The 22,832-nt window shown below is 40.6% G+C and overlaps 1 pseudogene; it reads right to left on the bottom strand.

Annotated features, from left to right (window-relative positions):
• Positions 1-1,860: 1,860 nt before the first annotated feature.
• On the bottom strand, positions 1,861-22,146 carry LOC119925395 (annotated as a pseudogene).
• Between the last annotated feature and the right edge of the window lie 686 nt (positions 22,147-22,832).

Here is a 22,832-nt window from a genome sequence, read left to right as displayed (position 1 = left end):
CTTCGTGAATTTTCAGAATATCAATTGATCAGATCCTGGGTGAGTTAATAGTGAAAGGATATTCTTTCTTAACATAATTGCTTGGGCCTCCAATTCATCATTAGTACAACACTTTATTCAGAAGAATTTACTCATCATTAGTATTAATTGCTCTGGTAATTGATTGGTTGTATTCATTGAGCACTTACTATGTGAAAAGCATTGTACTTATTGCTTGAGAGGGTACAATATAACAATATAAAAGATTTGGTAGACACATTCCCTGTCCACAGTGAGCTTTCAGTTTAGAAGGGAAGACAGATATTAGTATAAATAAACAAATTGCTGGTATGTATATAAGGTGCTGAGGGTTGGGGGAGGGAGGTATATCGGTTATATTGCTTTCTTAGCGCTATAAGAATTGCATAGGGTGATCTTCAAATTACAATTCTACCTATTCAGAGAGAAACTCAGAGAAGGGAACAACAGGTTAAAGTTCATGGTGACATAAGAAAACTGCAGGAGATTAATCTAAATGATAGAAGTTAACCAAATGGGCCCAGCGAGAGACATGGAAGAGAACATAGACTAGTCATTATTAAAATTTTACATTTCTCCTTTCCCATGTGTACAGTCATCAGAACTCTCATACACCAGTAACAGTTCTGAGAACTTAGAACTGTCTGATACCTCGATTCTTCCAGAGTTTAAGGTGACTCATGGGAATGAGGTGAGATGCAACACTGAAAGAGTGTACAACAAATTCAGAGAAGCAGCAGTGGAAAGAACAGAAGCTTGAGTGTTGGAGGTTCTAGGTTATAATTCTGACTCCACCACATGTTTGCTATGTGACCTCAGGTAAGTCACTTCTCCGTGCCTGGGCTGTGTGACTGAGCTGGATGTCGCTGCCATTCAAAATATAGGAAGATGGAGCTCCATGTATTGAAATCCAAGAGAGAACCTCAAAACAATGGCAGGCACACCAAACATTTCTCTTTACATAAACAAATAGTTTACAGATGCAACCCATGAAATTGTTCTAGATAACAAACTATCTGTTAAGCCTGTGTCAAAACATTTACCTGTTTCAAAACATTGAACATAGTTGATGTTATGAAGATGATGCTTTTGTTACCATTTTTAGGAGATATAGGAATGTTTCTATAAGACTATAGTATATTTGTTATATTGTGTGTGTACAATATAAATGTACAATATTGTTATATTGTACTCTCCTAAATGCTTAGTACAGTACACTGCACACAGTAAGCACTTGATAAATATGATTGTCTGACTGGTGGATGTGTTTTTGGTAATAACCTTTGGGACATGCTCCATGCATTATTTTCCAGTGTTAATCGAAAGAATGAATTGAACATCTCATTGAAATGGCTACTTTATTCAGAATATAATGCGGTAACTTATTTCCAAGGGACCTGCTAAACAAATATAAAAGCTGTATTCCTAATTCTGATATGGAGGGGTATAAACAGCCTTCAAAATTTCAGATAATAAAATTAGTTGGTCAGAGAACTAAATGACAGAAAATTCAATGTAGAGATTTCAACTGTCACCCAAGCCAATCCCATTATCTCTTTACATTTGATTACCTTTACATTACAGTTCATTGAGGAGCAAATAGAAGTCAAAGCAGGTTCCCACATATTGGATAGCTGGCCCCTTTTAAATGAAAAGAGTCTGTGGACAGGGCAAAGATTTCATATTTTAACCAAACGTCACCCTGGATACAGGAAAGTGAGTATTGAAGAGATATCTACATAGTCTTGGGGTGATTGTGGTAGCCAGAGAGTGGCTTCCTAAGGCATCAGGAATAGAGTTTCTTGTAATCCATCCATGATGACCCAGTAGGAAAATAGCTTCCTAGTTCAAGTGACTTTGGAATATTTGTGACAGAAACTTTTTCAGGGCAATAGTCACCTCCTGTTTTCTCAGGCTTTATATCATGGGGTTAAACACGGTGTAGAACAGAGACAGAAATTTATCCACACCCCCTGAGTGGCCTGATTTGGGCCGTAGCTATGTGATGATAGCAGATCCAAAGAACGAGGTGACAACTATGAGGTGGGAAGAACAGGTGGAGAAGGTTTTGTGCTTCCCCGTGGCTGAAGGTAACTTCAGGATGGTGGAGATTATTTTGACATAGGATACGAGTATCAAGAGAAATGGGGCTGTCCCAAAGAGCAGGGCTACAGCATAGACTGAGAGTTCATTCATAGCTCTGTCCCCACAGGCCAGTTTGAGAACTGGTGTGATAGCACAGGAAAAATGGTTCAGCCTGTTGGAATCGCAGAAGGGCAGGGACAATAGCTGTTACATCTGCCCTATCTGGACTGGAATGCCACCGATCCAGGAACTAGCTGCCATCTGGAGACATACCTTCTCGTCCCTGAAGATTGAATACTGCAGGGGGTTACAGATGGCCATGTAACCATCATAGGCCATCACAGCCAGGAGGAAGCACTCCATGGCTCCAAACATAAGAAAGAAATACATCTGGGCTGCACAGGCTGTGAAAGGAATCATTCTACTTTGTGTCCAAATGTTCACCAGAATTCTGGGGAGAGTCACGGAAGTGTAACCCACTTCTAATAATGACAAATTCCTAAGGAACAAATGCATAGGGGTTTGTAGAGCTCGATTGACTTTGGTTATTAAAATGATTAAGCTATTTCCCATCAGGATCATCATGTAAATGACTAAGGATGCTGCAAAAAAAAAAAAAACTCTGCAGTTTGGGAGTGTTGTAGAATCCCATCAGAACAAACTCTGTCAAGGTGCTGTGATTTTGTCTTGTAAGTTTCATCTGCAGAAATAGCAAGCAATGTCAAGGAATGCAAGTCAGGGTAAAGATTTGTGAACTGATCCTTATTAGAAGAAGAAAACTAATCAATCAATCAAAGGTATTTAAAGAGTTGTTGCTATATGCTGAGCCCTGTACTAAGCATTTGGAATAATAATAATTATAATTATAATTATAATAATGGCATTTATTAAGCATTTAATATGTGCAAAGTAGTGTTCTAAGCACTGGGGAGGTTACAAGGTGATCAGGTTGTCCCACGGGGGGCTCACACTCCCCATTTTAAAGATGAGGTAACTGAGGTACAGAGAAGTTAAATGACTTGCCCAAAGTCACACAGCTGACAATTGGTGGATCCGGGATTTGAACACATGACCTCTACCTTCAAAGCCCATGCTCTTTACACTGAGCCATGCCGCTTCTCTACAATACAACAGAATTAGTGGTTCTGATCCCTGCTCATAACGAGCTTACAGTCTATAGGTAGAGATAGATATCTATTTAAATAAGTTATTTATAATACAAACTTTAAAGATAGGTGAATAACCGTTATGGGGGTGATGGGGTGAATATCAAATAACCAAAGTTCACAGATTCAAGTACATTGACTTAAATAATTGGAATTGCAATGAAATGCATCCAAAAGGAGATGGGGTAATTGCACTAGGGTGAAGGATGATGCCAGAGGAAGAGGTTTTTGTAGTATTGACTTTTTTTCTCCGTTGATGCCTGGGTGAGTATTAAGCTATTAGCCTACTTTTGAGTGTGGAGGACAAGATAGAATTTAACATAACCGAGCAGTCCATTTCTTTAGGTTCTTTAAATTTCCAGCATTGAAGCAATAATAAATGCTTTATGCCTTTAGCTAGTGGGACGTGAGAAGGCAAGAGAGAAGAAACTCTAAACAGAGGTAAAAAAGAATGAAACATTTCAAAGATGCAGTGAAGCAAAACCTCGTAGTGGGGATTAATGATGGACATTGGGAGGCAGCAGGAGGACAGATCTGATGAGTGTGCAGACATTAGAAATGTAGTGACTCTAAGAGGAGAGGTTTCAAGAAGACCAGGGAACAGAGGGTGTAAAAGTTCACACTCTAGTAAATGCACTAGTGCAGCCAGAAACAATCCTTTCATGCACTCAATTTGGGATGAATTATTAGTCATATAAATTTTATCAGTGATACATACTACATGTTTATACATAAGCATACTGATTCAAATTAGTCAGTATAATTCCATAATGAAAATGACCCCAATGAGCCTGGTTAAGGATAAAAGTTCCACATACATTTTCTGAGTTCATTAACTCTGTTTAAAGGAATTGGAAAGATGAAGCAGAAAATACCAAATGTGTTGGAGAATATGTCCAATTAAGTAGAAAATGTAATGGCAAGAGTCCTGAAGCAGAGTCATTTTTCATGTGTATTTAAGAAGACATAGAATCAATCAATCAATTAGGTTTATTGAGTGCTTACTGAGTGTAGAACACTGTACTAAGTGCTTTGTAGAGTACAACATAATGGAGTTGGCAGACACATTCCCTGCCCCAAAGTATCTTACACTCTATAAGGGGAGACAGCCATTGATAATAAATGTCATGGATGTGCACTCCCACCCCCACTCCTGCCCCACCTCAGCTCCACAGTGCATATCCTTAATATGTATTTTAATGTCTGTCTCCCCCTCTAGATTGTAACCTTGTTGTGGACAGGGGCCATATCTTTCAAGTGTGTTATATTGTACTACCCCAAGGACTTTGCACAGTGCCCTGCATACATAAGCATTCAGTAAATACTTTTGATTATGTATATAAGTGCTGTAAGCCATTACTGATTATCTTGGTGGGTAACATGAGGTGCTATAAATCTTCAGTATCTCCTCACACAAGAGCTAGTTAATAAAATTTAACTGATGAAGTCCTACTCTAGGGTTGTTTGACAAACGTCTGTGGTGGGGATTGAATAGGAGTTGCATTGCATAAAATTCCAAAAAACAGTCCATCGAAAATCAGATATGGTACCTGGATTGTTATTGCTACAAAACATGGAAATATTATTTTACCTGGTAAGTTGACTTAAAAGACAGAACAATTTACATTCTAATGACCCAGCTATAGAGGTGGAAAAAAAAGAAGAAAATTAGAATTAGATCTAGAATGAAATAAATTGAAAAATGGCACTGGAGTTTGAAGTTATGTTGATGGAAAGGTATTGATGGAACACATTTGAAGAAATTGAAATAAAGCTGCTTTTACTGGGCACATACAAATTTCCCTGATAAAATTCCTTTAAAAATTTTCCATGTCCACAATGGCACTGTCACTAGATAAATGGGATTTCTGTTGTCAAAGCAACCTGCTCCAGATTCTAGGAATTCGGGTGGAATGTACGGTGTTGAAGAGTTTAGGAAAATGGTAACAAGACCAGGCCAGAAAACATCTCATTTGAGCAATGAATGAAAAAAAGTTTTATTTTAGATTGCCTACATGAGATGGAATTGACTTTGCTACTTGCTATGGATCATAGAATGGTAATACAGTTCTTGTTTCAGTCTGTGCTCTCAGTCATAAAACTGTAGTTCTTTCAGATTTCTCTCTCAGGAGAACTCTGCGAACCTGAGGTGGATGTGTTTTGGTTTGTAAACTCCTAATGAAGATAGCAAAAGCAAATTAATCTTGAAATTGGCTGTCAGTTCTGAAATGGTGGTTTTGTAATGTCGCTAGTCTAAAAATATTTAAGGTTACTTGGACGTACTCTGCCACAGTGTTTTAGCATTCCTGCCCCAGTGTAGCCACTTCACTGACTAAGCCTGCCCGGGAATCCCAACTTGAATACATTGAGTTGCTTGATGGGGTTAACTCAAGTTTTTTTAACTCTCCGTTGTTGTCTTCTTTATTACTCCTAGCCTTGGTGGTCTCAGACCACTCCCAGAGTCCAGAGAAGCAGGTCAGCAATCAGAGGAAAGGACGGAGAGCATCCAGTTGGTTAATCATTTCCTGCTGTCTATCAACTATCCACCAATAATCCCTAAGGTGAGCTGTTTTCATTTTGTTTCATGGTATTTGTTAAGCATTGACTATGTGTCCAACACCATTTTATGTGCTGGATTAGATACGGCTGAATTAGGTTGGACACAATCTCTATCCCACATGGGACTCACAGTGTATTTAGGAGAGCAAACAGGAAAACTGAGGCATGGAGAAGTTAAGTGACTTGTCCAAGGTCACACAGCAAGCATTTGGAAGACTGTGATTGGAATCTAGGTCCTCTGACTCCCAAGGCTGTGGTCTTTCCACTGGTCATGATGCTTTGCTAATAATGATGATAATAATGATCAACCAGTTGTATCTATTGATAGATTTTTATTGGGTGCAGAGCACTGTACTAAGTGCTTAGTAGAGTACAATATAACAGAGTTGATAGACATATTCTCCCGGTTTTGTGTCTCTATGTATTTGAAATGCTTCTTCGGCTCACCTGTTTACATTCCTTTCATTACATCACCTCATGTTCAGATTAGGCCTGCTCTAGTCTGGTGCCCTGCAGAAGGCTGCCCAGGATCACAGAGTCCAAAATTGTTCCCAGAAAGGTGGCCAGTTGTCTTGTTGTATACCAGAAATTCCAGTTTTTGACTAGCCTGTCCTCTGCTTTATACAGTAGAGGAACCCATTGCCTTTGCTGCTGACTTTGGTGACTCCAGCCTCACATACCTAGAAAGTGAATGTGAGAGGTCTGAATCAATGGGGAAGCAGTCAGGAGTCCCTCCGGCATGACTCTTTTGGTTGATGGGAAATCTGCAGTTTGGTAATATGGTTCATGTGACATCATCAACAATATCCTATGTGCCCAGGGCAACATCCATCTTCTTGAGAAGCAGCATGGTCTAATGGAAAGTGCAAAATCCTGGGAGTTGGAGGATCTGGATTGGAATGCCGGTTTTGCCAATTGCTTTCTGTGTTATCTTGGGCAAGTCCTTCATTTCTCTCTGGCTCAGTTTCCTCAATTGTAACATGGGGATTAAATATCCATTCTCCTGGCACCTTATACTGTTAACCCATATATGACAGGGACTGTGCCCAACCTCATTAACTTGTATCTAACCAAGTGCTTAGAAGAATTCTTGACACATACTAAATGCTTAACAAGTACCAGAATCATCATCTCCTTATCTGGAATTCACTATGTCTAGCAGTGGCTGCCCTAGCTCCATGCCTCAGTTGAACAGGGATAACCTAAGCCCCTTTTCTGAATATTTTTGGGCCAGGAACATTTCTATCAACTCTGTTGCATTGTATTCTCTCAAGCATATAGTACAGTAAGTGCTCTGTAAATATGATTGATTCTGCACACAGTAAGCACTTAATAAATATGATTGATTGGTTGTTGCCACTCATGTAGAGGGGCTTAACATCTGCACGGTGGTTTCACCAACTCATGGAGGCCTCTGTGCTGGTGTCAATCATTACACAGAGTGGCAACATTCAGGCCTCTGGCCAGTCTTTAGACATGAGGATGTTGGAGACTCAGCTGGGGAAACTGGTGGGGAGACCCCTCTTGGGGACCAGATAATCATAATTGTGATATTTGGTATGTGCTTACTATGTGCCAAGCACTGAACTGAACACAGTTGTAGATGAAATTCTGTCAGATAAGTTCAAGAGCCAGGTGGGATCAGGGCCCAAAGGTCCAGCCTGCCTCTTACAGGATCTAGAAGCAAGGGGATAATAATGATTATTATTATGGTATTTGTTAAGTGCTTACTCTGTGTCAGGCACTGTACTAAGTAAGCACTGGGTCAAGCACTGCAGAACTATAGCCCTGCCAAGACTGAAAGCATGAGCTAGCCTAGCCTGGCCCAGCCCTAGATAAATTCCTGTAGTGTTATCCTATGGTCCACAGAGACAGCATGGTCTACTGGGAGTTAGGGAACTAGAGTTATAGGGTTCTAGCCCAGCTCTGCGATTCGACTGCTTGGGTAACCTTGGTCATGTGAGTTAACCTCTCTGGGCCTTATTAAATAGGAATAAAATATGTCTTCTCCATCTCTCTTAGATTGTAGTACAGGTACTGGGTCTGATCCTAGAACCCAGCTTGGTGCAGTGCTTGGCACATGCATGTATAGTTATAGTAATAGTAATGATAGTGACCACTAGTATCATCAGCTCATGCCTATTTCCTTTGGCTCCACCAGCTGTAAAACATGAATCTCAATTTTGATCTTTCTGTCTTGGTTATGGGAGAAGTTAAGTAATATTCAGTATTTTGGAGATTCTTAGGGGCAGGATGTCATTATTAGGAAATGCACAGGAACATCTTAAAAGTGAAAAAAATCAAAGAGCAAAGGGATGGCAGGTAGTTTTATTTTTTATCACCGTGAAGTGTTTATATATAAAGACACTCCCAGAATGCTTTCTGAAAAATACAATTTTAAAGGTTCTTCTCTGGAATTTGACTTTCTTGAGAACAGTGGAAATATAATCACACTTGGGTAACTGCAATAGGTCTCAATTGCAGGATTTAATTCAGATATTTGATATGAAACATATCTAAAGGAGATTAAATGAGCAAGGTGGCTAGATCCTTCGGTTTCTACCGGTTCAGCCCTTGCAGCGCCTTACCATGGATCCATATTAACAAAGGAATATATTTAAAAGTAAATTTACAAATATCTGCCAGAAAATTGCTTCCCCCCTCCAAATCTAACCAAAAATATGAAAAAATAGAGTAACCTGGTGTTTTTAAGACTCAAATGGAGCAATTGAGGAAATATTCTGACACATGGTTCAGACTACAATAACATGAATATTAAAATAGTTGACAAACTTAAAAAGAATATTCCTGTAAATTAACTACATGCTCCATTACATATCTAGCTGTGCTTTAATCTTCCATCTGTAAGCAATTTTTTCAGACAGAAATCCGTGTGACATGATTTGATTTTCGTTAACATTTAATCAAAAAATATAAAAACTACAATAAACCTAAAAATTAGAATAAATGATTGGTACCACAACCACTGGAAGGAGGCAAACAAAAGTCTCTAAATGTTGATCCCTCAGTAGTGCATACTTTTTGACTTTGTCCACTCAACTCAAAGAAGGGGAAAGAAAGAGTCCTCTCTAAATTTCTAGGTTTACTCTGCCAATCAATTAAGCTGAGAAGTTTAGGTAATCTCCCAGACTGTGGTGAGTGGGTCCCTAGCTGTAGAGACAACATGCCTTTTTAAGCATAAGATCCATACTTCATTCCAAGCACCGCTAGCAATTGTATAACATATTTTAAAAATCTTCGATTCCCATTTTGGTCAGTACTGATGCTTGGTAAGGTTGCAGACTGATATTACTCGTCAAAGTAGAATTTCAATTTTGAAAAAAAAAACGACCTTCTTTAGCAACCCTAAAAGATTTGCATTCGATTGTAGCTCTCTGTATATTTGTGAAGTTTCTTACCTATGGAGTGGAACTTCCCATGAAAGACTGAATCAAGGCAACTTATGATTGCCACTAAGAAGCTTATTGTGTACCTTTTTCTATTTAGAATAACATTGCTTTTAAATGATTACCCTGTAAAAGTCATTTTAAAGAATTCTAGGCATAGCATTCACACTTCATTCTTGTAGCTCTTAATTAGCATAGCATCATCTATTTCAGTTGAATATATAGAGCTATCCCATTCGAAGACAACCGTGTTGACAATGAGATTGAATTCATGGATGCAGGTCATACGGAGAATGAACTGCACCCTGTGCACCTGAAAACACAATAATTTCCTGGGGGAAATAGAGGTGTATTTAAAAGCCATTAATGTTTAAATACAAGAGGTCAGATCGAAACATTCCCTCCATTCCTTAGGGATGTCTCCATCCCTCTGGCATTCCTTGAACGTTATAGTGAATAAATGTTTCTCCTAGTTTGTCAGGACCATTTGCTGCCTTCTGCTTTTCTCTAGAAAATCTTTCAAACGCCAAAACTCACAACCCTCATTCAGGTGCAATAAATCAAGAACCAGAGTGGTTACTATTCGATTTTATCTAGGCTCACTGATACAGTTACTTCACTTTTGTTTCATGTACTTCTGAGTCATCTACAGGAGGCAATATTTCTGCTTCAAACTAATTATCTTGAAGGCTCCTAGATGGCAGAGATCACGTCTACTTACTCTAGTGTGTCCTCCTAAGTTCTTAGCACCATGCTATTTACAGAGCAAGTGCTCAATAAAAACTACTGATTGAGTGATTCCCAAGTGCTTCAAGGAAAGATTAACTCTGTCGTCATGGGAGACGAAGCAGAGTTTGTCAAAATTATACTGAGCAGCCAGAATGATGGAAAGGTACTATCACCTGAATCTTTGATGGATGAAGAGTTTCACCCTAGGATAACCACATTTCTCTGATGTAAGAAATGATTGTATTAGTTTTACCAGAAAGCACATAGAATGGGAACAGAATGTTCTCTAATTTCAGTTCACAAACTGAAACGTTTTCTGACACCCATAAGAGAGTTTCATTTATTTTATAAAGTTTTACTATACAGAGTTTGCTGGATTCACATAGGGCCAGTGGTCTGCTTGTAACTCGACAATAGTAATTATGGTATTTTTTCAGTGCTTACTGTAGGCCAGCAATTTTACTAAGAGTTGGGGTAGAACAGGTGTTTAATCCCCTGTTTTATAGATGAGAAAACTGAGTCACAGAGAGGTTAGGTGACTTGCCTGGGGTCACAAACAGGCAAGTTGTGGAATTGAGCTTGGAACCCTGGTATGCTAGCTCCTAGGCCTTTGCTTTCACCACTAGACCATGCTGACTACATAGAGGAGGTGGGAACTTAAAGATGCTTAAGAAAGGGAGGGAGGGGTACATGGTGATGCTATTGACAACTGTCCACATGTTTTGTTTTGTTGTCTGTCTCCCTTCTAGACTGTAAGCCCGTTGTTGGGTAGGGACCGTCTCTATACGTTGCCAACTTATACTTCCCAAGTGCTCTGCACACAGTAAGCACTCAATAAATACCATTGAATGAATGAATAGTATTCCCATGAATCTGCATGAATTCTCTCATTTAATGGTAGCCACTTTGCTTCTTACCTGCTGAAGTTTGCTACCTCAAAATAGGAGGAGCTTGGGGCAAGAGCCAGAGGCCATATGAAGCACTAATTATTTGACTGACAGGTGAAACCTGGCAAGAGTTTGTCTGTCATCTTTTTAAAGTTGTTCCAAACTTGGCAATTTTCCCATGTCTCTGCAGTGCTGCGATAAGATGTCTACAACAGATACAACAGATTGGGAGTAACCTAGCCAGGCCTAGCCTTTTTTCTGTCTCATAATCTCAAGCTGAATATTGCTGGTACTATTGAAAAAATACTTTTCACCTCAATAATGAGATTTCTTTTCTGCTAGAACCATTTAGAGAACATCCCAAATTTCATGTTCAATATGCTTCTACGTAGAGGGTAAAAGGCAAATGACTCTTCTCCCATTCTTTTAGATTTGCTTCCCTCTCTATCCATCTTCTTGTGTATTGCACAAAAACATTTTATTAGGAGACTAGATGAAACACTCGGGAAGAATCCATTTTGACTTAGCGATGAATTAAAAAATGGCGAAGTGATCACACTTTGTGAGAAATTCATTCAGTTTACTCGTATTTATTAAGCGCTTAATGTGTGCAGACCACTGTACTAAACTTTGGAGATTATAGCATATCAACATACTGGGCACATTCCCTGCCCACAGTGAGCTTACAGTCTAGATGGGGGGAAAGACACTAATGTAACTATATTACCAATATGTACCTGAGTGCTGTGAAGCTGAGGCTGGGAGGTGAATAAAGGGAGCAAACAGGATGCCATAGAAGTTGTGCAAGAGGAGGAAATGAGGGCTTAGTCAGAGGCGGCCTCTTGGAGGAGATATGCCTTTAGTAAGGCTTTAAAAGTGGGGAGAGTAGTCATCTCTTGGATATGAGGAGGAAGGGTGTTCTGACAGGATGTGGGTGAGAGGTTGGTAGCTAAATAGATGAGATCAAGGCACGATGACTAGGTTAGGATTAGAGGAACCAGGTGTACAAGCTGTATTATAGAAGGAGAATGGTGAGGAGAGGTAGGAGGGAGCAAGTTGAATGAGTGCTTTGAAGTCAATGGTGGGGCTTTTTGTTTGATGCAGAGGTAGATGGAAAACCACTGGAGGTCCTTGAGGAGTGGGGAAACATGGACTGAATGTTTTTATAGAAAAATAATCCAGGGAGCAGAGTGAAGTGGGGAGAGACAGGAATTAAGGAGGTCAGCAAGGAAGCTGACATAGTAGTCAAGACAGGATAGGATAAGTGCTTGGATGAATGTTTTAGCAGTTTGGATGGAGAAGAAAGGGAGGGTTTCAGTGATGCTGTGAAGGGAGAACTGACAGGATTTAGTGAAAGATTGAATATGTGGGTCGAATGAGAATAGTAAAGGTTCCAGGCTTGTGAGACAGGAAGGATGATAGTGTTGTCTACAGTGATGTGAAAGTCACTGGGAGGAGAAGGTTTGGTTGAGAATATGAGGAGTTCTTTTTTGGACATGTAAAGTTCAACAGCAAGACAACTGAGTAAAGATGTCTTGAGTACAGGGGGAAATGCAAAATTGCAGAGAGGGAGAGAGATCAGGGCTAGGGATATAGATTTGGGAATATCCACATAGGGATGGCAATTGAAGCCTGTGGAGTGAATGAGTTCTCCAAGGGAGTGGGTGTAGATGGAGAATAGAAGAAGACATAGTGAGGGGTAGCTGCAATTAGGGGGAGAGAGGCAGAGAAGGAGTCCTCAAAAGAGACTGAGAACTAGCCACCTGAGAGATAGAGGGAGAATCAGGGGAGGATAGTTTCAGTGAAGCCTAGGAGGGGAAGATGGGGAAGATCGACACTGTCGAATGTAGCTGAGGGCAGAGGAGGATTAGGATGAGAAATGGTAGAGGAGAGAATAGGAGATAACTGCAGAGAACAGTTGGGTTAAGGGAGGGTTTTTTTAGGATAGGGGAGACATGAAGAAGCATGTTTGAAAGCAGTGGAAAGAAGCCATTGGAGAGTTAACAGTTGAAGTGGCAATCAGGGAGGGAAGAAAGGAGGAGGCAAGTGCTTTGATAAGGTGCAAAGGGATGGCATCAGATGTGCAAGTGGAGGTAGTAGATTTTGAGACAAAGCAGGAGATCTCCCCTCCTGAGATACTGCTGAGAAAGACTGAAGATGGGGCAGGAAGCGGGAGGGACTGAGGAGAGGCAGGATAGTTGGTAAGTTCAATCGTATTTATTGGGCACTACTGGTTGCAAAGCACTGTACTAAGTGCTTAGGAAAGTACAATACAACAATAAATAGTGACATCCCCTGCCCACAACAAGCTTACAGTCTAGAAGGGGGGGAAATAGTCAGTCATCCATACAAATAAATGAAAATTACAGATATGTAAGTGCTAAAGATGTGGGGCAAATATCAAGTGCTCGGATGGACAGGATGGCTGGCTTGTCACAGGGAACACCCCCCTCATTTCGACCGGAAGCAATCCCTCTGAAACGTCACGTCCCTGGGCACGGTGGAGTCTCCCAGCCCTCGGGAGACAATGTTTTCGAAAAGATCGGATACGCCCACATCATCTTCATCGTTGATGGGGTTTGTTGAACGTTTGCTGTATGCAGAGCACTGCATTATGCACTTGGGAAAATCCAACACAGGAGAGTCAGTAAAGCCATTCCCTTTCTGGAAGGAGCTCCAGGTAGTTAAAACAAGGGGAAGATTAAGGGAGATCACAGTTTTCTCAGTTAAGGAAGGTAGCCAGGTCATTAGGGGTAAGGGAGAAGAAGGGAGTTAAACGTCTGGAATAAATGGTGAGGGCAATAGGCATGGGTGTCAGTAACGAAGGATAATTTATTTTGCCGGGCAGAATTAAAGCACACAAGGATGAACTTGACGTGGGCAAGGTCAACCTGATATCTAGATTTCCTCCAGCAGTGCTCTGTGACTCTGTACTCTGTGGCTCATACACAGGAGTGATGGAAGTAGACTGGCTGGTTCAGGGCTGTGGGCTAGAGGTATGAGATTGATGAAAGGTAGGGGAGTGAATGAGTTGAGTTCATTAGAGAGGATGGTTTTGAGAGTGTCAATTAAGTCATCAAATTGGTAGTTTGGGTATGGGGCATGATAACTTGAGAAAATTGTTCAAAGTCAAAACAATGGAGGTTTCTTTCAGGACAGATCTGTTGGTATAAGGTGTGTGGGACAGAAGCCAGGTGAAGATGCTATAGTTAGAGAGATTTCACCTTTGGTAAGGGTAGAACTTGTACAATGACTAGAGTTGATGAGATCAAGTGTGTGTCCAAGTTGGTGAGTGGCTGAGCTGGGGTGGAGCAGGAGGTCAGTGGAGTTTAGGAATGATAGAAAGCGAACGTTAGAAAGGTTGTCAGAAGCACCTATGTGGATATTGAATTCCCCGAGGACCAATGTAGGGGTGGAGAAAAGGTGAAGGAGTGTGAGAAAAGGATCATAATGGTTCAGAAGGTTGGAGGTGGGGCAGATCTCTTCCTGGGCGATTTTAGATTGCCCATGATGGTTTGTGGCCTCTTGGGGACAGATTTCAATTTCCTTCGGCAGGTCTTGGTCCTGGGTGATGGTAGGTGGTATGCTTGCTCGTTCAAGCTCTCATCCTATCCCGGCTGGACTACTGTATCAGTCTCCTCTCCGATCTCCCATCCTTCTGTCTCTCCCCACTTCAGTCCATACTTCATGCCGCTGCCCAGATTGTCTTTGTCCAGAAATGCTCTGGGCATGTTACTCCCCTCCTCAAAAATCTCCAGTGGCTACCAATCAACCTATGCAACAGGCAGAAGCTCCTCACCTTCGGCTTCAAGGCTCTACATCACCTCGCCTCCTCCTACCTCACCTCCCTTCTCTCCTTCTACAGCCCAACCCACACCCTCCACTCCTCTGATGCTAATCTCCTCAACGTGCCTTGTTCTCGCCTGTTCCGCCATCGACCCCCGGCCCACGTCATCCTCCTGGCCTGGAATGCCCTCCCTCTCCACATCCGCCAAGCTAGCTCTCTTCCTCCCTTCAAGGCCATACTGAGAGCTCACCTCCTCCAGGAGGCCTTCCCAGATTGAGCCCCCTCCTTCCTCTCCCCCTCATCCCCCTCTCCATCCCCCCGCCTTACCTCCTTCCCTTCCCCACAGCACCTGTATATATGTATATATGTTTGTACGTATTTATTACTCTATTTATTTATTTATTTATTTTACTTGTACATATCTATTCTATTTATTTTATTTTGTTAATATGTTTTGTTTTGTTCTCTGTCTCCCCCTTCTAGACTGTGAGCCCACTGTTCGGTAGGGATTGTCTCTATGTGTTGTAAACTTGTACTTCCCAAGCGCTTAGTACAGTAAGCGCTTAATGAATATGATTGATTGATTGATTGACTGATGCAAGGCTGAGGCCTCTCCAAGTAGAGATCTCAGGATCCTTGGGTGGGTCTCTATCCCAAGAGATGTTTGTTGCTTCTGTGGCCTCTCGGAAGAGAAATCTCAGTGTTCTCAAGCAGGTCCCTATCCCGGGCAATGTTTGATGGTCCACACTAGTTTGTGGCTACTCAGCAGAGAAATTTCAGCATCCTCAGGCAGGGCCCTGCCCCAGGCACTGGTCAATGGTACCCTTTGGTTACTGGCCCTTCTTCAGAGAGATCTGTGTCCTCACACAGATCTCTGTCCTGGGAGATGTTCAATGGTCCGTGCCAGTTTGTCATTTGCCAGCTTCTCAGCGGAGATATCTCAGCATCTTGGGTAGGTCTCTATCCTGGGAGATATTAGATGATCCATATTGATTTGAGGTTTCTTGGTGGGGGAGTTCGTAACGATTTACTAAGCAAATCCATGTGTTCCAAGGTAGCTCAGAAGCCTGTTGTTACAGCTTGAAAAGATTGTAATTGATATTTACCATCCACTCTAATCAAAACTAATCATAAAAAAGTGAAACAACCAAAAGCAACTTGTCCATCATGGAACCTTACACTGACATTTGTCAGTTATCAAAATATAAACATGTAGGCCTAAAGGCGGGGGAGGGGGGGTGGGGGGATATCTAAGAGAGACGAGAGACCAAAAGTTCAGAGAGATCATGAATGTAAGAAAGAAGACACAAGCTAATTGTTCAGGAGATTGAAAACGGAGTTTGCTTGTGACCATGTAGCAGATTGATTGGATAATGAGTGACACTGTTAGGCAATCAAGCTTGGACTGTACCCAACCTATCTTATATTTTCCCTAGTATTTAGGATGGTGCCTGGTAATGAATAACAGATACCATGAAAATAAATCAGAAAAACACTTCATAATCAAATCATCTTCCTAGGGGACTAAATGTCTAGTTAATGCTAAATTATTCAGGATGGATTGGGTGTAGCAGGTTTTCAAGTTATCATCAATGGCAACATGTGCATTCATGTTAACATTAACTCCACGTTGCAACCTCATAACTCTGAGGTGGTAACTCCCCAAACTTTACTGCAGTATTCCTGCCCCTCAGTTTAGTGTTGTCAGTTATTCTGAATTATCTGTGCAGCTGCTTGCCACTATAAGCATGGATGATCTGGAATTGACTAGTTTCCTTTTTAAGATCAAACCTGAAGTTATAGGGGGGAAAGCACCAAACAATCATGTTAATTAACATTTACTGTGTGCAGAACACTATACTAAATGCTTGGAGGGTGGGGTGGGGAAATATTACAGTATAACAGACACATTGCCCAAAATGAGCTCCACGTTCAAGTCTGTTCAGTTTTGGTTGGCACCACAGATTAACGCTGTCATTAGGGATTATGACTACCCAATGTAATCATGACTGTGACATTCCATGTTTAGATGTACTAACATCTTCAGCTCCCAGAATTCAATCTAATGAAAGGGATTTATGAGACCCTGTCACCCATTGTCCGGGGTTGGGTTCGTTCAGTGATATATGAGGCGAGAGAGAGAGAGAGAGAGAGAGAGAGAGAGGCCGGGGATGGAAAGCCTGAGTTTTATATAAAATTTATTCCACGAGGCGAATTGAATTTATATAATTGTTTAGGCGCAATGGATTGAACTTCCCTTTTGGGAAGAATATAATCAATTAGCAATATTAGAGCTTCTCTACAAGGGAGGAACACAATCATATGTTAATCGCGTGTGGGTGAGGTGGCTAGCTCTCACCCATGTGCACTTCCCACTCGGGAAGAATCCACTTACTTTCCCACATGGGAAGAATTCATTACATTACCCGCACACGTGGTGGGCGGCTAGCTCTCACAGTGTGCTCTCCCTACATGGGAGGAATCCACTCATGATTCCCATCAGCAGCGGGGTACCTGGGTCACACCCACGGCACACTCACCCGTCCCGCGGCCCTTTCCTCAGTGTGTTGGTTCTGGTTGTAGAGCGGACATCTGGCCTTCTGGGCAGAGAGAGACACGTGGGCTGCTGCTGCTGCTGCTGCAGCGGCTGCTCCTGCTGCTGTGTATCCTGGTGTTCTGATCCCAAAGGTCAGAGGTGACAGGTATTTATTGCCTGTGCCCCTAGGCCATTCCAGCTTCCGGCCTCAGTCTATCCAATCTCTGCCCTCCCCCCTCCTCCATACCTAATTTGATTGGCATGGGGACAAGGGACAGTTTCTGTATTCCCATCTTGGGCTGTCAATCTAGCAGATTTGGTCGTGGGGGTGGTATCCCACCCTCCTTTCTGAGTTCTGCCTGCTGGCTCAAGTGGTCACGAGATAGATTTTGACCTTGAGATGGCCAGTACCCCAGGGTCACCTCGGGACAGACCCTAAAACAGAATCAGATAGGAATTACTTTCACTGGCCTAGAAAGGAGTTTTGTTCAGGTGAACAATAAACATGGATTACAGGGCTTCATTTTTGATCAGTGAGAGGTATAATTTCTCATGCCTTGGGAACCAACACTGTTTATTAGAAGAGCACATTGAAACCCTTGTGATGCCAAATTTGATGCTAATTAGGGGAAGCAGCATGACGCAGTGGTTAGAGGATGGGCCTGGGAGTAAGATGGTCATGGGTTCTAATCCCAGCTCTGCAACTTGTCTTCTGTGTGACCTTAGGCAAGTCACTTCACTTCTCTGTGCCTCAGTTAACTCATCTGTGGAATGGGGAATAAGACTATGAGCCCTATGTGGGACAGGGACTGTGTCCAATCCAATTTGCTTGTGTCCACCCCAGTGCTTAGTACAGTGCCTGGCACATAGAAAGCACTTAACAAATACCGTTATTATTATTATTATTATCATTATTATTAATAAATGTCTACCTTTAGAGCCCACTCCTGCAGCCATTGTAATCCAACTATTATTAGTGATTTCCATATCTGTTTTGCCTGTAAAAGTTAAAATTCCAAACTAAATCAGTGGTTTTTATTGATCAAATACTCTGTGCAGAGAGCTGTACTAGGCACTTAGGAAAGTGCAAATCAATAAAATTGGTAGATACAATCCCTGCCCACAAGGAGCTTACAATCTATAGGAAAGTTGAAGTCCATCCTTAATCAATGAAAGGAAAGTTCAGTAGTGAATGAAAAGCTAATATTAAATCTAATATTCAGAAATCTACAATGCCTAACAAACTGAGCAATTTTCATTTCACCCAGTCACCAAGCATTCAAACACAGATACTAAAATAGCATCAGAAAAAATCCTATCAAGGACTTAGTTTTATAATTTATAGGTTATGTCTAACATGAATACAATAAAGTATTCCAACAGTTATCTACCTGTCTTAAATTCAGGTAACAATTTAGATGATGTTTTCCTTTTAGGAGAGTAGACTTTGAAGGCAAGGCTTTGAAAAGTCCAAATTCCTCAAAGTTCAGGCAAACACATTTTACACTTAACTCCCAATGTGCATAATTAAAGATTCAATGATTTCACAACATCTTTTAAGGGTAAAAAATTCAGGCATCCCATGGGCATGATTTGAGAGGAATTAACAGTCCCTCATTAATTTCATCAGCCATACTCACATAGTGTATGTGCATGTGTAAGCGTTCCTATTAAAATTAGCACAGTTCCATAATGAAAATGTCCCTAAATTTAATTGGTTAAGGGTAAAAATTATACATTCATTTTCTGAGTTCATAAAATCTGTTCAAAGGAATTGGAAAGATGAAGCAGATAATGGGTTGGAGAATATATCCAAATTAAGTAACACATGAATCCTGAAGCAGCATTATTTTTCCAGTGTGTATAAATGCTCAGTGAAATCATAGAATCAATCAATTATTTTTCGATTTAATTGAGTGCTTATTGTGTGTCGAGCACTGTACTAAGTGCTTGAGAAAGTACAACATAATGGAATTGGCAGACACATTCCCTAGCCTAGAGTAGCATACAATTTAGAGGGGAAGACAGCCATTGGTATAAATTATGGATATGTACTCCCTCTGAAGCGACTATCCATGGATTCATATTAACAAAGGAATATATTTAGAAGTAAATTTACAAAGATCTGCTAGAAATTGCTCTGTCTCCTCCCAAATCTAACCAAAATTCTGAAACAATGTAACTCAGTGTTTTTTAAGACTCAAATGGAGAAACTGAGGAAAAATACTGGCACATGGCTCAGATTACCAATATTATGAATATCAAAATTAATATTTTATGCAATAAACTTTGAATGAATAATCCTGTAAATGTGTGGGCAAGGAATGTGACTGTTGGTTGTTTTATTGTACTTCCCTAAGCGATTAGTACAGTGCTCTGCACACAGTAAGTGCTCAATAAGTATGATTGAATGAATGAATGAACTGTATGCTCCATTAAATAGCCAGCTGTGCTTTAATCTCATCCATATGCCAGAAGGTTTCTCAGAAAGAAATTTGAGTGACATGATTAAAATTTCACTAACTTTTGATCCAAAAAAAGAATATAAAAACTTAAATAAAGCTAAAAATTAGAATAACTGCTTACTACTACAACCACAGGAAGAAGGCAAGCAAATTCTCTAACATGTTCAACAGTTATTAGTGCATAATCTTTGATCTTATGCACTCACCTCAATGAAGGGGAAAGAAGGATTCCTCTCTAAGTTTGGAGATTTACTCTGCTGATCAATTAAGTAAAGAATTTTAATTGGACTGTGGTGAGTGGTTCCCTAGCTGTAGAGCTAGTGTGCCCCTTTAAGCCTAAGATCCATACTTCATTCCAAGCATGGCTAGCATATGTATAATGTACTTTAAAAATCTCGGACTCCCATTTTGGTCAGAACTAATGTTTGGTAAGTATACAGACTGATTTTACTTGTCAAAGTAGTGATGATGCTAAGCACTGGAGCTTCAATTTTGAAAAAAAATAATGTGACTTTTAATAACTCCAAAAGATTTGCATTCAGTTGCAACACTCCATATATTTTTGAAGCTTCTTACCTATGGAGAGACACTTTACCTGAAAGAGTGAACGAAGACAGTGTATGAAATAAGTTATTGGGTAACATTTTCTATTAGAATTGCACTGCCTTTGACTACTCCATAGAAGTCACTTAAAAGAAATCTAGGCATAGCATTCACCCTTCATTCTTGTATCTCTTAATTAGCATAGTGTCTTCACTTTCAGTTGAATAGAGCTATCTCGTTGAATATATTCAATTTCAGTTAGAGCTATCCCATTCAAAGACAACAGTGTTGACGATGAGATTGAATTCGTGAGTGCATGTCACACTGAGAATGTATTGTATCCTGCGCACCTGAAAATACAATAATTTCCTGGGGGAAATAGAGGTAGATTTCAAAACTGGGAATGTTTAAATCGGAGAGGTCAGATTTAAAAAAATCCCTCCGTTCTTTAGGGATGCTTCCACCCCTCTGGAATTCCTTGAATGTTTTAATGAAGTAATGTTTTTCCTGGTTTGAGGGGTCATTTCCAGCCATCTTTTCTTCTCTAGAAAATCTTGCAAACTTCAAAATACACAATCCTCATTCTAGAGCAATTAATCAAGGAGCCAGGGTGGTTACTGTTTGATTCAATCTGAGCCCAATAATACAGTTCCTCCAGTTGTGTTTTGTCTTAGCTCCTTTAGAGGAGACAATCATTTTGTTCTAAACTAATTAGCTTCTAAGCTCCTAGATGGCAGAGATCATGTCTACTTACTCTAGTCTATGCTCCCAAGTGCTTTGTACAGTGTTCTTCACAGAGTAAGTGCTCAATCCCACTGATGGCTTGATTCTCAGTAAAGCTTTAAATGCATCAAGGAAAGTTTAACTCCAACTTCAGTGGGAGATGAAGCAGCAATTGCCAAAATTAAGCTTAGCAGCCAGAAAGATGGAAATTCCCAGTCATCTGACTCTCTGATGGATGAAGAGTTTCACCCTAAAATAACCACATTTTTCTGATGTAAAAAAATGATTGCATTAGTTTTTTCCAGAAAGTACATAGATAGGGAACAGATTGTTCTCTCATTTCAATTCCCAAACTGAAACATTTTCTGGCACTCCTAAGAGAATTTCATTTCTTTTATAAAGTTTTACTATAGAGTTTGAGGAATTCACATAGTGCTGGTGTTCTCTGATTTTTAGTAGGACAGTGATAATTGTGGCATTTGTTCAGTACTTACTATAGGCCAAGGCCTCTACTAAGAGTTGGGGTGGAATAAGTATTTAATCCCGTATTTTATGCATGAGGAAACTGAGACAAGGAGAAGTTAGGTTACTTGCCTGGGGTCTCAAACAGGCAAGGGGTAGAGGTGGGATTAGAACCCTGGTGTCCTAGCTCCCAGGCCCTTGTTCTCACCACTAGACCATATTAGTTCTTAAGGCAAATAACTCTTTAAATGATCCCTCCAGGGTACTGTTTCCTGACCAATCAATACTCTAAATCTTCTTAATCATTTAACCACCATCTGCATGTATGTGCCAAATTATTATTTAGTTATTTATTTAGGGCAACTTTCATGTCTTGCAACGCATTTGAAAAACCCCTTGCCTTTGTTATGACAAACTATTTTTTAAAGCGTCTATGATTTTTTGGAGGCCAAAAATTTTCTATGTTTTCACTGAAGAGAGTTTACATTTTGACTAGTATTTAATTATGCTGGGTTCTTCTGAAATGAGCTTTTGGTAGCTGTGGAGCATGAAAAAGTAGTGAATGAAGGAATACATCTATTACTGGGCATTTAGCAAATGTTTTTACGAAGCTGGAAGTTAAGTTGGTTAAAAGTTGAGCAGGACTCAGCTTTCAGAAATGACTTCAAAGAGGAGCCATTTAAAGCTAAAGATGCTTTGAAGATGCTTAAGCAAGGGAGGACGGGAACAAAATCCATGGCACTGATCTCAGACCAACTTGTTGTGCTCCCAAATGACATTTGGTGTCCACAAATAGAGACAGTCAGGGAGGGTAATTAAGAGAAGCAATGTAGCCTAGAAGCAAGAGCATGGGCCTGGGAGCTGGAGGCCCTGGGTTATAATCCTGGCTTGCATGCTGGCTGACCTTGGGGAAGCCAATGTACGTCTCTGTGCCTCACTTTACTCTTAAAAATATGAGTTCAATCCCTGATCTCCCTCCTACTGTCAACTACCCCCTTCTCTTGGAAACATTATCCTATCTCAGCTTCACTGACACTTTCCTCTCCTGGTTCTCCTGGGAGGGACAGGGACTGTATTCGACCTGATTTTCTGGTATGTTCCCAAGCGTTTAGAATGGTACTTGGTACGTAGAATGTCACAGTTATTATTATCTTTATTATTATTAGTAGTAGTAGTAGTATTGCCATGAATATGCATGATTTCTCTCGTGTCCTGGAAGCCATTGTACTTTTTCTCTGCTGAGGTTTGCAGCTCCCAAATAGGAAGAGTTTGGGCAAGAGCCAGAGGCTGCATGAAGTATTAATGAACTGTTACGTGAACAGAAAACATTCGAATATTTTTGGATTATACTTCCCTTTTAGGGGGTTAGATAAAACTACACAGTTCTTTTGGTTTGTTAGACTGCCACTAAATTGGCCTTTGGACTAGTGGAAATTGGTCTAATATTTCAAATATATACAACCAG

This window comes from Tachyglossus aculeatus, chromosome 3 (assembly GCF_015852505.1).
Source record: "Tachyglossus aculeatus isolate mTacAcu1 chromosome 3, mTacAcu1.pri, whole genome shotgun sequence".
Taxonomy (NCBI): Eukaryota; Metazoa; Chordata; class Mammalia; order Monotremata; family Tachyglossidae; genus Tachyglossus; species Tachyglossus aculeatus.
Note: the sequence above shows the minus strand (reverse complement) of the source record. Positions and strands in the feature narration are given on the sequence as shown.